This window comes from Salvelinus alpinus, chromosome 31 (genome assembly GCF_045679555.1).
Source record: "Salvelinus alpinus chromosome 31, SLU_Salpinus.1, whole genome shotgun sequence".
In the NCBI taxonomy this organism is placed as follows: domain Eukaryota; kingdom Metazoa; phylum Chordata; class Actinopteri; order Salmoniformes; family Salmonidae; genus Salvelinus; species Salvelinus alpinus.
The window spans coordinates 43,373,925-43,388,161 of NC_092116.1; the positions used below are offsets into that span (position 1 = coordinate 43,373,925).

Consider the following 14,237-nt stretch of genomic DNA (forward strand, 5'->3'; position numbering starts at 1 on the left):
TGTCATTGTGTTCATTAACTGATCGTCTGCAGCGTTTTGGTAGAACCGTGTTACTCTGAGTAACGTTCAACAAAAATGCGTGCATGTTATCAAGTTGAGCGCTCCTGTTTGTAGATAACTCTTCAGATTTATCTAGCTTGGCGTGGGCATCATCGTATTTAGTTTTGGCTAAATCGAGTTGTTCCAGTAGCATTTGATTTTGTTCCTGTAGAAAACGATTTTGTTGAAGAGCTTGTGCTTGTTCATCGTCATACGTTATTGCAATTTTATTTAATTGTTCAGTTTTCAAGCGCAGTTCCATAGCTAGCAGAATTTTTCAATTTTCTGCATTTGTCATTGGTTTCCCGGTTCTCTCCACCTGTCCCTCTATGTCTACCATCACCTGCTCGTGCTACGACATACGCCTAGTTTCCTGAATCGGGTCTCATATAAGAAAGCTCAGAAAACATTTTGGTTTTTTGGACACCAAAACGATATCCATACTACCATTCATTTGTATGGGTTACCTTCAGATGAAGGTTTAATATCTATATATATCTCCATACTACCATTCATTTGTATGGGTTACCTTAAGATTAATATTTAATATCTATATATATCTCCATACTACCATTCATTTGTATGGGTTACCTTCAGATGGTTTAATATCTATATATATCTCCATACTACCATTCATTTGTATGGGTTACCTTCAGATGGTTTAATATCTATATATATCTCCATACTACCATTCATTTGTATGGGTTACCTTCAGACGAGTCCCATGACACTTATGGGAGTCGTAGAGCACCATTGTGTTCGTCTCCTTCTTTCCATAATGGCGTCATTTCAGTTTGTTGCTGAGAGTCTACCCTTTCCATAGTGGGGTCAAATTAGCATGTAGCCCAAATGGTTTGGACACATCAGCTGTACTGACTTCAGAGGAATCCGTTGACCCTTGTGGGGGTCGTAGAGCAAGACACACTTTCCATCACAGAAATTAATATCTGTGGTACAGCCCTGTGTTTACATAATGTACCATAGTGATAGTTCTCTATGTGTGTTTCAGTGTTTACATCATGTACCATAGTGATAGTTCTCTCTATGTGTGTTTCAGTGTTTACATCATGTACCATAGTGATAGTTCTCTCTGTGTGTTTCAGTGTTTACATCATGTACCATAGTAATAGTTCTCTCTGTGTGTTTCAGTGTTTACATCATGTACCATAGTGATAGTTCTCTCTGTGTGTTTCAGTGTTTACATCATGTACCATAGTGATAGTTCTCTATGTGTGTTTCAGTGTTTACACCATGTACCATAGTGATAGTTCTCTCTGTGTGTTTCAGTGTTTACATCATGTACCATAGTGATAGTTCTCTATGTGTGTTTCAGTGTTTACATCATGTACCATAGTGATAGTTCTCTCTGTGTGTTTCAGTGTTTACATCATGTACCATAGTGATAGTTCTCTCTGTGTGTTTCAGTGTTTACATCATGTACCATAGTGATAGTTCTCTCTGTGTGTTTCAGTGTTTACATCATGTACCATAGTGATAGTTCTCTCTGTGTGTTTCAGTGTTTACATCATGTACCATGGTGATAGTTCTCTCTGTGTGTTTCAGTGTTTACATCATGTACCATAGTGATAGTTCTCTCTGTGTGTTTCAGTGTTTACATCATGTACCATAGTGATTGTTCTCTCTGTGTGTTTCAGTGCTGTTGAGTACACTGGTATACTGTAGCCTCGGACAAGGTGGAGGTGAGTACATTTCTCTATATTCATCACCTGTTCTATAATATTAACATTTCTCTATATTCATCACCTGTTCTATAATAGTAACATTTCTCTATATTCATCACCTGTTCTATAATAGTAACATTTCTCTATATTCATCACCTGTTCTATAATAGTAACATTTCTCTATATTCATCACCTGTTCTATAATAGTAACATTTCTCTATATTCATCACCTGTTCTATAATAGTAACATTTCTCTATATTCATCACCTGTTCTATACTAGTAACATTTCTCTATATTCATCATCTGTTGTATAATAGTAACATTTCTCTATATTCATCACCTGTTCTATAATAGTAACATTTCTCTATATTCATCAAAAATATGTTGTGTGTGTGTCCTTCAGAGCTAGTTGTTTCTCTCTGTTGACACCATGTAACAGACACAGGCTAGTTGTTTCTCTATACACCATGTAACAGACACAAGCTAGTTGTTTCTCTATAGACACCATGTAACAGACACACGCTAGTTGTTTCTCTATAGACACCATGTAACAGACACAGGCTAGTTGTTTCTCTATAGACACCATGTAACAGACACAAGCTAGTTGTTTCTATAGACACCATGTAACAGACACAGGCTAGTTGTTTCTCTATAGACACCATGTAACAGACACAGGCTAGTTGTTTCTCTATAGACACCATGTAACAGACACACGCTAGTTGTTTCTCTATAGACACCATGTAACAGACACAGGCTAGTTGTTTCTCTATAGACACCATGTAACAGACACAAGCTAGTTGTTTCTCTCTAGACACCATGTAACAGACACAGGCTAGTTGTTTCTCTCTAGACACCATGTAACAGACACAAGCTAGTTGTTTCTCTAGACACCATGTAACAGACACACGCTAGTTGTTTCTCTCTAGACACCATGTAACAGACACCAGCTAGTTGTTTCTCTCTAGACACCATGTAACAGACACAAGCTAGTTGTTACTCTATAGACACCATGTAACAGACACAAGCTAGTTGTTTCTCTAGACACCATGTAACAGACACAAGCTAGTTGTTTCTCTCTAGACACCATGTAACAGACACAAGCTAGTTGTTTCTCTCTAGACACCATGTAACAGACACAAGCTAGTTGTTTCTCTAGACACCATGTAACAGACACACGCTAGTTGTTTCCCTACCTACCCCACACTAACCCTACCTACCCCACACTAACCCTACCTACCCTACACTACCCCTACACTAACCCTACCTACCCTAGACTAACCCTACCTACCCCACACTAACCCTACCTACCCCACACTAACCCTACCTACCCTACACTAACCCTACCTACCTCACACTAACCCTACCTAACCTACACTAACCCTACCTACCCCACACTAACCCTACCTACCCCACACTAACCCTACCTACCCCACACTAACCCTACCTACCCTACACTAACCCTACACTACCACTACACTAACCCTACACTATCCCTACACTAACCCTACACTATCCCTACACTAACCCTACACTACCCCACACTAACCCTACACTACCCCTACACTAAACCTACCTACCCTACACTAACCCTACACTACCCCTACACTACCACTACACTAACCCTACACTATCCCTACACTAACCCTACACTACCCCACACTAACCCTACACTACCCCACACTAACCCTACCTACCCTACACTACCCCTACACTAACCCTACCTACCCTACACTAACCCTACCTACCTCACACTAACCCTACCTAACCTACACTAACCCTACCTACCCCACACTAACCCTACCTACCCCACACTAACCCTACCTACCCCACACTAACCCTACCTACCCTACACTAACCCTACACTACCACTACACTAACCCTACACTACCCTACACTAACCCTACCTACCCCACACTAACCCTACACTACCCCTACACTAACCCTACCTACCCTACACTAACCCTACCTACCCCACACTAACCCTACCTACCCCACACTAACCCTACCTACCCCACACTAACCCTAAACTACCCCTACACTAACCCTACCTACCCTACACTAACCCTACCTACCCCACACTAACCCTACCTACCCCACACTAACCCTACCTACCCCACACTAACCCTACCTACCCCACACTAACCCTACCTACCCTACACTACCCCTACCTACCCCACACTATCCCTACCTACCCCACACTAACCCTACCTACCCCACACTAACCCTACCTACCCCACACTAACCCTACCTACCCTACACTACCCCTACACTAACCCTACCTACCCTACACTAACCCTACCTACCCCACACTAACCCTACCTACCCCACACTAACCCTACCTACCCTACACTAACCCTACCTACCCCACACTAACCCTACTTAACCTACACTAACCCTACCGACCCCACACTAACCCTACCTACCCCACACTAACCCTACCTACCCTACACTAACCCTACACTACCACTACACTAACCCTACACTATCCCTACACTACCCCACACTAACCCTACACTACCCCTACACTAACCCTACCTACCCTACACTAACCCTACACTACCCCTACACTACCACTACACTAAACCTACACTATCCCTACACTAACCCTACACTACCCCACACTAACCCTACACTACCCCTACACTAACCCTACCTACCCTACACTAACCCTACCTAGCCCTACACTAACCCTACCTACCCTACACTAACCCTACCTACCCTACACTAACCCTACCTACCCTACACTAACCCTACCTACCCCTACACTAACCCTACACTACCCTAAACTAACCCTACCTACCCCTACACTAACCCTACCTACCCCTACACTAACCCTACCTACCCCTACACTAACCCTACCTAACCCACACTAACCCTACCTACCCCTACACTAACCCTACCTACCACACACTAACCCTACCTACCACACACTAACCCTACCTACCCCTACACTAACCCTACCTACCCCTACACTAACCCTACCTACCCCACACTAACCCTACCTACCCCACACTAACCCTACCTACACCACACTAATGTGGGTAAGGGATAACAAAAAAATGTTAACTGTAATCCCTTTCGTTCCCAGCAAAAATATTGTAATCAAATTGCAGATACTTCTGAATAACTAGATGATTACTACGAGTATTACTTTCAAATTCAGAAAGAATGTTTGTGGATTTTTTTGGGACATTTCTCTGTTTTCTCAATGACATTCAAATCAGCTTTGAAAAAAGGCACAGACTCACCACAAGTCAGAGACCACTATGATGACAGAGATCACTAGGATGACAGAGACCATTATGATGTCAGAGACCACTATGATGTCAGAGACCACTATGATGACAGAGACCATTATGATGTCAGAGACCACTATGATGTCAGAGACCACTATGATGTCAGAGACCAATATGATGTCAGAGACCACTATGATGTCAGAGACCAATATGATGACAGAGACCACTATGATGTCAGAGATCACTATGATGTCAGAGACCACTATGATTTCAGAGACCATTATGATGACAGAGACCATTATGATGACAGAGACCACTATGATGTCAGAGACCAATATGATGTCAGAGACCACTTTGATGACAGAGAACACTATGATGACAGAGACCACTATGATGTCAGAGACCACTCTGATGACAGAGACCATTATGATGTCAGAGACCACTTTGATGACAGAGAACACTATGATGTCAGAACATTTATGATGACAGAGACCACTCTGATGACAGAGACCACTATGATGACAGAGACCACTCTGATGACAGAGACCACTCTGATGACAGAGACCACTCTGATGACAGAGACCACTCTGATGACAGAGACCACTATGATGACAGAGACCACTCTGATGACAGAGACCACTATGATGACAGAGACCACTCTGATGACAGAGACCAATATGATGTCAGAACATTTATGATGACAGAGAACACTATGATGGTCAGTCCTGTATAGCCTCATAACATGGTTATAACTATAATGTTGATATCATGGATGGTCAGTCCTGTATAGCCTCATAACATGGTTATAACTATAATGTTGATATCATGGATGGTCAGTCCTGTGTAGCCTCATAACATGGTTATAACTATAATGTTGATATCATGGATGGTCAGTCCTGTATAGCCTCATAACATGGTTATAACTATAATGTTGATATCATGGATGGTCAGGCCTTGGTCAGGCCTCCAACCTCCAGCTGTACCTCTTCTAACATCCAACCTCCAGCTGTACCCATTCTAACATCCTACTTCCAGCTGTATCTCTTCTGACATCCAACCTCCAGCTGTACCTCTTCTAACATCCAACCTCCAGCTGTACCCCTTCTAACATCCAACCTCCAGCTGTACCCCTACAAACATCCAACCTCTAGCTGTACCCCTTCTAACATCCAACCTCCAGCTGTACCCCTTCTAACACCCAACCTCCAGCTGTACCCCTTCTAACATCCAACCTCCAGGTGTACCCCTACAAACATCCAACCTCCAGCTGTACCCTTTCTAACATCCAACCTCCAGCTGTACCCCTTCTAACATCCAACCTGCAGCTGTATCTCTTCTAACATCCAACCTCCAGCTGTACCTCTTCTAACATCCAACCTCCAGCTGTACCCTTTCTAACATCCAACCTCCAGCTGTATCTCTTTTAACATCCAACCTCCAGCTGTACCTCGTCTAACATCCAACCTCCAGCTGTACCCCTTCTAACATCCAACCTCCAGCTGTACCCCTTCTAACATCCAACCTCCAGCTGTACACCTTCAAACATCCAACCTCCAGCTGTACCCCTTCCAACATCCAACCTCCAGCTGTACCAACCTCCAGCTGTACCCCTTCTAACATCCAACCTCCAGCTGTATCTCTTCTGACATCCAACCTCCAGCTGTACCTCTTCTAACATCCAACCTCCAGCTGTACCCCTTCAAACACCAAACCTCCAGCTGTACCCCTTCTAACATCCAACCTCCAGCTGTACACCTTCAAACATCCAACCTCCAGCTGTACCTCTTCTAACATCCAACCTCCAGCTGTACCCCTTCTAACATCCAACCTCCAGCTGTACCCCTTCTAACATCCAACCACCAGCTGTACACCTTCAAAATTCCAACCTCCAGCTGTACCTCTTCTAACATCCAACCTCCAGCTGTACCCCTTCAAACACCAAACCTCCAGCTGTACACCTTCTAACATCCAACCTCCAGCTGTACCCCTTCTAACATCCAACCTCCAGCTGTACCCCTTCAAACACCAAACCTCCAGCTGTACCCCTTCTAACATCCAACCTCCAGCTGTACACCTTCAAACATCCAACCTCCAGCTGTATCTCTTCTAACATCCAACCTCCAGCTGTACCTCTTCTAACACCCAACCTCCGGCTGTACCTCTTCAAACATCCAACCTCCAGCTGTACCCCTTCTAACATCCAACCTCCAGCTGTACCAACCTCCAGCTGTACCCCTTCTAACATCCAACCTCCAGCTGTATCGATTCTGACATCCAACCTCCAGCTGTACCTCTTCTAACATCCAACCTCCGGCTGTACCCCTTCTAACATCCAACCTCCAGCTGTACCTCTTCTAACATCCAACCTCCAGCTGTACCCCTTCTAACATCCAACCTCCAGCTGTATCTCTTCTGACATCCAACCTCCAGCTGTACCTCTTCTAACATCCAACCACTATGATGACAGAGAACACTATGATGTCAGAGACCATTATGATGTCAGAGACCACTATGATGTCAGAGACCATTATGACGACAGAGACCATTATGATGTCAGAGACAACTATGATGTCAGAGACCACTATGATGACAGAGACCACTCTGATGACAGAGACCATTATGATGTCAGAGACCACTATGATGTCAGAGACCACTCTGATGACAGAGACCATTATGATGACAGAGACCATTATGATGTCAGAGACCACTATGATGTCAGAGACCAATATGATGTCAGAGACCACTATGATGTCAGAGACCACTATGATGTCAGAGACCACTTTGATGTTACAACAAATGTGTTTGATGGATTGCGGGAAAATAGCAGGAAAAGTATTTTGTAGGCTACAGTCCAAGCTATGTCTTCCAATGGTGTGACTGCTGTCGGTATCCAAAGATTATCCAACTTGAATAAACGCTTGGAGGTCAGGATGACAGCAGTGTTGTAGTCTACGGTGATACGGATATCACTTATTATTGATATCTACATAGCGCATTGATGTGAATTACACTGCTGCTCTCTCATTTAGCTATTTGTGCCTTACGGCTTGTGGTTTTTGTGGATGGCTGTTCACAAATCTAAATATGTATTTGAACCATTTACATTTACATTTAAGTCATTTAGCAGACGCTCTTATCCAGAGCGACTTACAAATTGGTGCATTCACCTTATGACATCCAGTGGAACAGCCACTTTACAATAGTGCATCTAAATCTTTTAAGGGGGGGGTGAGAAGGATTACTTTATCCTATCCTAGGTATTCCTTAAAGAGGTGGGGTTTCAGGTGTCTCCGGAAGGTGGTGATTGACTCCGCTGTCCTGGCGTCGTGAGGGAGTTTGTTCCACCATTGGGGGGCCAGAGCAGCGAACAGTTTTGACTGGGCTGAGCGGGAACTGTACTTCCTCAGTGGTAGGGAGGCGAGCAGGCCAGAGGTGGATGAACGCAGTGCCCTTGTTTGGGTGTAGGGCCTGATCAGAGCCTGGAGGTACTGAGGTGCCGTTCCCCTCACAGCTCCGTAGGCAAGCACCATGGTCTTGTAGCGGATGCGAGCTTCAACTGGAAGCCAGTGGAGAGAGCGGAGGAGCGGGGTGACGTGAGAGAACTTGGGAAGGTTGAACACCAGACGGGCTGCGGCGTTCTGGATGAGTTGTAGGGGTTTAATGGCACAGGCAGGGAGCCCAGCCAACAGCGAGTTGCAGTAATCCAGACGGGAGATGACAAGTGCCTGGATTAGGACCTGCGCCGCTTCCTGTGTGAGGCAGGGTCGTACTCTGCGGATGTTGTAGAGCATGAACCTACAGGAACGGGCCACCGCCTTGATGTTAGTTGAGAACGACAGGGTGTTGTCCAGGATCACGCCAAGGTTCTTAGCGCTCTGGGAGCGCTACAATGGAGTTGTCAACCGTGATGGCGAGATCATGGAACGGGCAGTCCTTCCCCGGGAGGAAGAGCAGCTCCGTCTTGCCGAGGTTCAGCTTGAGGTGGTGATCCGTCATCCACACTGATATGTCTGCCAGACATGCAGAGATGCGATTCGCCACCTGGTCATCAGAAGGGGGAAAGGAGAAGATCAGTTGTGTGTCGTCTGCATAGCAATGATAGGAGAGACCATGTGAGGTTATGACAGAGCCAAGTGACTTGGTGTATAGCGAGAATAGGAGAGGGCCTAGAACAGAGCCCTGGGGGACACCAGTGGTGAGAGCACGTGGTGAGGAGACAGATTCTCGCCACGCCACCTGGTAGGAGCGACCTGTCAGGTAGGACGCAATCCAAGCGTGGGCCGCGCCGGAGATGCCCAACTCGGAGAGGGTGGAGAGGAGGATCTGATGGTTCACAGTATCGAAGGCAGCCGATAGGTCTAGAAGGATGAGAGCAGAGGAGAGAGAGTTAGCTTTAGCAGTGCGGAGCGCCTCCGTGATACAGAGAAGAGCAGTCTCAGTTGAATGACTAGTCTTGAAACCTGACTGATTTGGATCAAGAAGGTCATTCTGAGAGAGATAGCGGGAGAGCTGGCCAAGGACGGCACGTTCAAGAGTTTTGGAGAGAAAAGAAAGAAGGGATACTGGTCTGTAGTTGTTGACATCGGAGGGATCGAGTGTAGGTTTTTTCAGAAGGGGTGCAACTCTCGCTCTCTTGAAGACGGAAGGGACGTAGCCAGCGGTCAGGGATGAGTTGATGAGCGAGGTGAGGTAAGGGAGAAGGTCTCCGGAAATGGTCTGGAGAAGAGAGGAGGGGATAGGGTCAAGCGGGCAGGTTGTTGGGCGGCCGGCCGTCACAAGACGCGAGATTTCATCTGGAGAGAGAGGGGAGAAAGAGGTCAGAGCACAGGGTAGGGCAGTGTGAGCAGAACCAGCGGTGTCGTTTGACTTAGCAAACGAGGATCGGATGTCGTCGACCTTCTTTTCAAAATGGTTGACGAAGTCATCTGCAGAGAGGGAGGAGGGGGGGGGAGGGGGAGGAGGATTCAGGAGGGAGGAGAAGGTGGCAGAGAGCTTCCTAGGGTTAGAGGCAGATGCTTGGAATTTAGAGTGGTAGAAAGTGGCTTTAGCAGCAGAGACAGAAGAGGAAAATGTAGAGAGGAGGGAGTGAAAGGATGCCAGGTCCGCAGGGAGGTGAGTTTTCCTCCATTTCCGCTCGGCTGCCCGGAGCCCTGTTCTGTGAGCTCGCAATGAGTCGTCGAGCCACGGAGCGGGAGGGGAGGACCGAGCCGGCCTGGAGGATAGGGGACATAGAGAATCAAAGGATGCAGAAAGGGAGGAGAGGAGGGTTGAGGAGGCAGAATCAGGAGATAGGTTGGAGAAGGTTTGAGCAGAGGGAAGAGATGATAGGATGGAAGAGGAGAGGGTAGCGGGGGAGAGAGAGCGAAGGTTGGGACGGCGCGATACCATCCGAGTAGGGGCAGTGTGGGAAGTGTTGGATGAGAGCGAGAGGGAAAAGGATACAAGGTAGTGGTCGGAGACTTGGAGGGGAGTTGCAATGAGGTTAGTGGAAGAACAGCATCTAGTAAAGATGAGGTCGAGCGTATTGCCTGCCTTGTGAGTAGGGGGGGAAGGTGAGAGGGTGAGGTCAAAAGAGGAGAGGAGTGGAAAGAAGGAGGCAGAGAGGAATGAGTCAAAGGTAGACGTGGGAGGTTAAAGTCGCCCAGAACTGTGAGAGGTGAGCCGTCCTCAGGAAAGGAGCTTATCAAGGCATCAAGCTCATTGATGAACTCTCCGAGGGAACCTGGAGGGCGATAAATGATAAGGATGTTAAGCTTGAAAGGGCTGGTAACTGTGACAGCATGGAATTCAAAGGAGGCGATAGACAGATGGGTAAGGGGAGAAAGAAGAGAATGACCACTTGGGAGAGATGAGGATCCCGGTGCCACCACCCCGCTGACCAGAAGCTCTCGGGGTGTGCGAGAACACGTGGGCGGACGAAGAGAGAGCAGTAGGAGTAGCAGTGTTATCTGTGGTGATCCATGTTTCCGTCCGTGCCAAGAAGTCGAGGGACTGGAGGGAGGCATAGGCTGAGATGAACTCTGCCTTGTTGGCCGCAGATCGGCAGTTCCAGAGGCTACCGGAGACCTGGAACTCCACGTGGGTCGTGCGTGCTGGGACCACCAGATTAGGGTGGCCGCGGCCACGCGGTGTGGAGCGTTTGTATGGTCTGTGCAGAGAGGAGAGAACAGGGATAGACAGACACATAGTTGGCAGGCTACAGAAGAGACTAAGCTAATGCAAAGGAGATTGGAATGACAAGTGGACTACGCGTCTCGAATGTTCAGAAAGTTAAGCTTACGTAGCAAGAATCTTATTGACTAGAATGATTAAGATGATGAAGTACTGCTGAAGTAGGCTAGCTGGCAGTGGCTGCGTTGTTGACTTTGTAGGCTAGCTGGCAGTGGCTGCGTTGTTGACACTACACTAATCAAGTCGTTCCGTTGAGTGTAATAGTTTCTACAGTGCTGCTATTCGGGGGCTAGCTGGCTAGCTAGCAGTGTTGATTACGTTACGTTGCGTTAAAAGAACGACAGTAGCTGGCTAGCTAACCTAGAAAATCGCTCTAGACTACACAATTATCTTTGATACAAAGACGGCTATGTAGCTAGCTGTGTAGCTAGCTACGATCAAACAAATCCAACCGTTGTGCTGTAATGAAATGAAATGAAAATGTGATACTACCTGTGGAGCGAAGCGGAATGCGACATGAACCCATGTTGATATCATGGATGGTCAGTCCTGTATAGCCTCATAACATGGTTATAACTATAATGTTGATATCATGGATGGTCAGTCCTGTATAGCCTCATAACATGGTTATAACTATAATGTTGATATCATGGATGGTCAGTCCTGTGTAGCCTCATAACATGGTTATAACTATAATGTTGATATCATGGATGGTCAGTCCTGTATAGCCTCATAACATGGTTATAACTATAATGTTGATATCATGGATGGTCAGGCCTTGGTCAGGCCTCCAACCTCCAGCTGTACCTCTTCTAACATCCAACCTCCAGCTGTACCCATTCTAACATCCTACCTCCAGCTGTATCTCTTCTGACATCCAACCTCCAGCTGTACCTCTTCTAACATCCAACCTCCAGCTGTACCCCTTCTAACATCCAACCTCCAGCTGTACCCCTACAAACATCCAACCTCTAGCTGTACCCCTTCTAACATCCAACCTCCAGCTGTACCCCTTCTAACACCCAACCTCCAGCTGTACCCCTTCTAACATCCAACCTCCAGCTGTACCCCTACAAACATCCAACCTCCAGCTGTACCCTTTCTAACATCCAACCTCCAGCTGTACCTCTTCTAACATCCAACCTCCAGCTGTATCTCTTCTAACATCCAACCTCCAGCTGTACCTCTTCTAACATCCAACCTCCAGCTGTACCCCTACAAACATCCAACCTCCAGCTGTACCCTTTCTAACATCCAACCTCCAGCTGTACCCCTTCTAACATCCAACCTCCAGCTGTATCTCTTCTAACATCCAACCTCCAGCTGTACCTCTTCTAACATCCAACCTCCAGCTGTACCCTTTCTAACATCCAACCTCCAGCTGTACCCCTTCTAACATCCAACCTCCAGCTGTACCAACCTCCAGCTGTACCCCTTCTAACATCCAACCTCCAGCTGTACCTCTTCTAACATCCAACCTCCAGCTGTACCCCTTCTAACATCCAACCTCCAGCTGTACCTCTTCAAACATCCAACCTCCAGCTGTACCTCTTCTAACATCCAACCTCCAGCTGTACCCCTTCTAACATCCAACCTCCAGCTGTACCCCTTCTAACATCCAACCTCCAGCTGTACCCCTTCTAACATCCAACCTCCAGCTGTATCTCTTCTAACATCCAACCTCCAGCTGTACCCCTTCTAACATCCAACCTCCAGCTGTACCCCTACAAACATCCAACCTCCAGCTGTACCCCTTCTAACATCCAACCTCCAGCTGTACCCCTACAAACATCCAACCTCCAGCTGTACCCCTTCTAACATCCAACCTCCAGCTGTACCAACCTTCAGCTGTACCCCTTCTAACATCCAACCTCCATCTGTACCCCTACAAACATCCAACCTCCAGCTGTACCTCTTCTAACATCCAACCTCTAGCTGTACCCCTTCTAACATCCAACCTCCAGCTGTACCCCTTCAACATCTAACCGACAGCTGTACCACTTCTAACATTCAACCTCCAGCTGTACCCCTACAAACATCCAACCTCCAGCTGTACCCTTTCTAACATCCAACCTCCAGCTGTACCTCTTCTAACATCCAACCTCCAGCTGTACCCCTTCTAACATCCAACCTCCAGCTGTACCTCTTCAAACATCCAACCTCCAGCTGTACCTCTTCTAACATCCAACCTCTAGCTGTACCCCTACAAACATCCAACCTCCAGCTGTACCCCTTCTAACATCCAACCTCCAGCTGTACCCCTTCTAACATCCAACCTCCAGCTGTACCCCTACAAACATCCAACCTCCAGCTGTACCCTTTCTAACATCCAACCTCCAGCTGTACCCCTTCTAACATCCAACCTCCAGCTGTATCTCTTCTAACATCCAACCTCCAGCTGTACCTCTTCTAACATCCAACCTCCAGCTGTACCCCTTCTAACAACCAACCTCCAGCTGTACCTCTTCTAACATCCAACCTCCAGCTGTACCCCTTCTAACATCCAACCTCCAGCTGTACCTCTTCTGACATCCAACCTCCAGCTGTACCTCTTCTAACATCCAACCTCCAGCTGTACCCCTTCTAACATCCAACCTCCAGCTGTACCCCTACAAACATCCAACCTCCAGCTGTACCCCTACAAACATCCAACCTCCAGCTGTACCCTTTCTAACATCCAACCTCCAGCTGTACCTCTTCTAACATCCAACCTCCAGCTGTACCCCTTCAAACACCAAACCTCCAGCTGTACCCCTTCTAACATCCAACTTCCAGCTGTAGACCTTCAAACATCCAACCTCCAGCTGTACCCCTTCCAACATCCAACCTCCAGCTGTACCAACCTCCAGCTGTACCCCTTCTAACATCCAACCTCCAGCTGTACCAACCTCCAGCTGTACCCCTTCTAACATCCAACCTTCAGCTGTACCCCTTCTAACATCCAACCTCCAGCTGTACCTCTTCAAACATCCAACCTCCAGCTGTACCTCTTCTAACATCCAACCTCCGGCTGTACCCCTTCTAACATCCAACCTCCAGCTGTACCTCTTCTAACATCCAACCTCCAGCTGTACCCCTTCTAACATCCAACCTCCAGCTGTACCTCTT

At 46.9% G+C, this 14,237-nt stretch overlaps 1 long non-coding RNA gene across 1 annotated transcript in view; it reads left to right on the forward strand.

The window, feature by feature from the left end:
• The window catches only part of LOC139561416 (uncharacterized), a 127,381-nt gene that overhangs the window by 19,131 nt on the left and 94,013 nt on the right, over positions 1 to 14,237 (forward strand). Inside the window, exon 2 of the long non-coding RNA XR_011672129.1 lies at positions 1,695 to 1,739. This is a non-coding gene — a long non-coding RNA (uncharacterized lncRNA). The remainder of the gene's footprint in view (positions 1 to 1,694; positions 1,740 to 14,237) is intronic.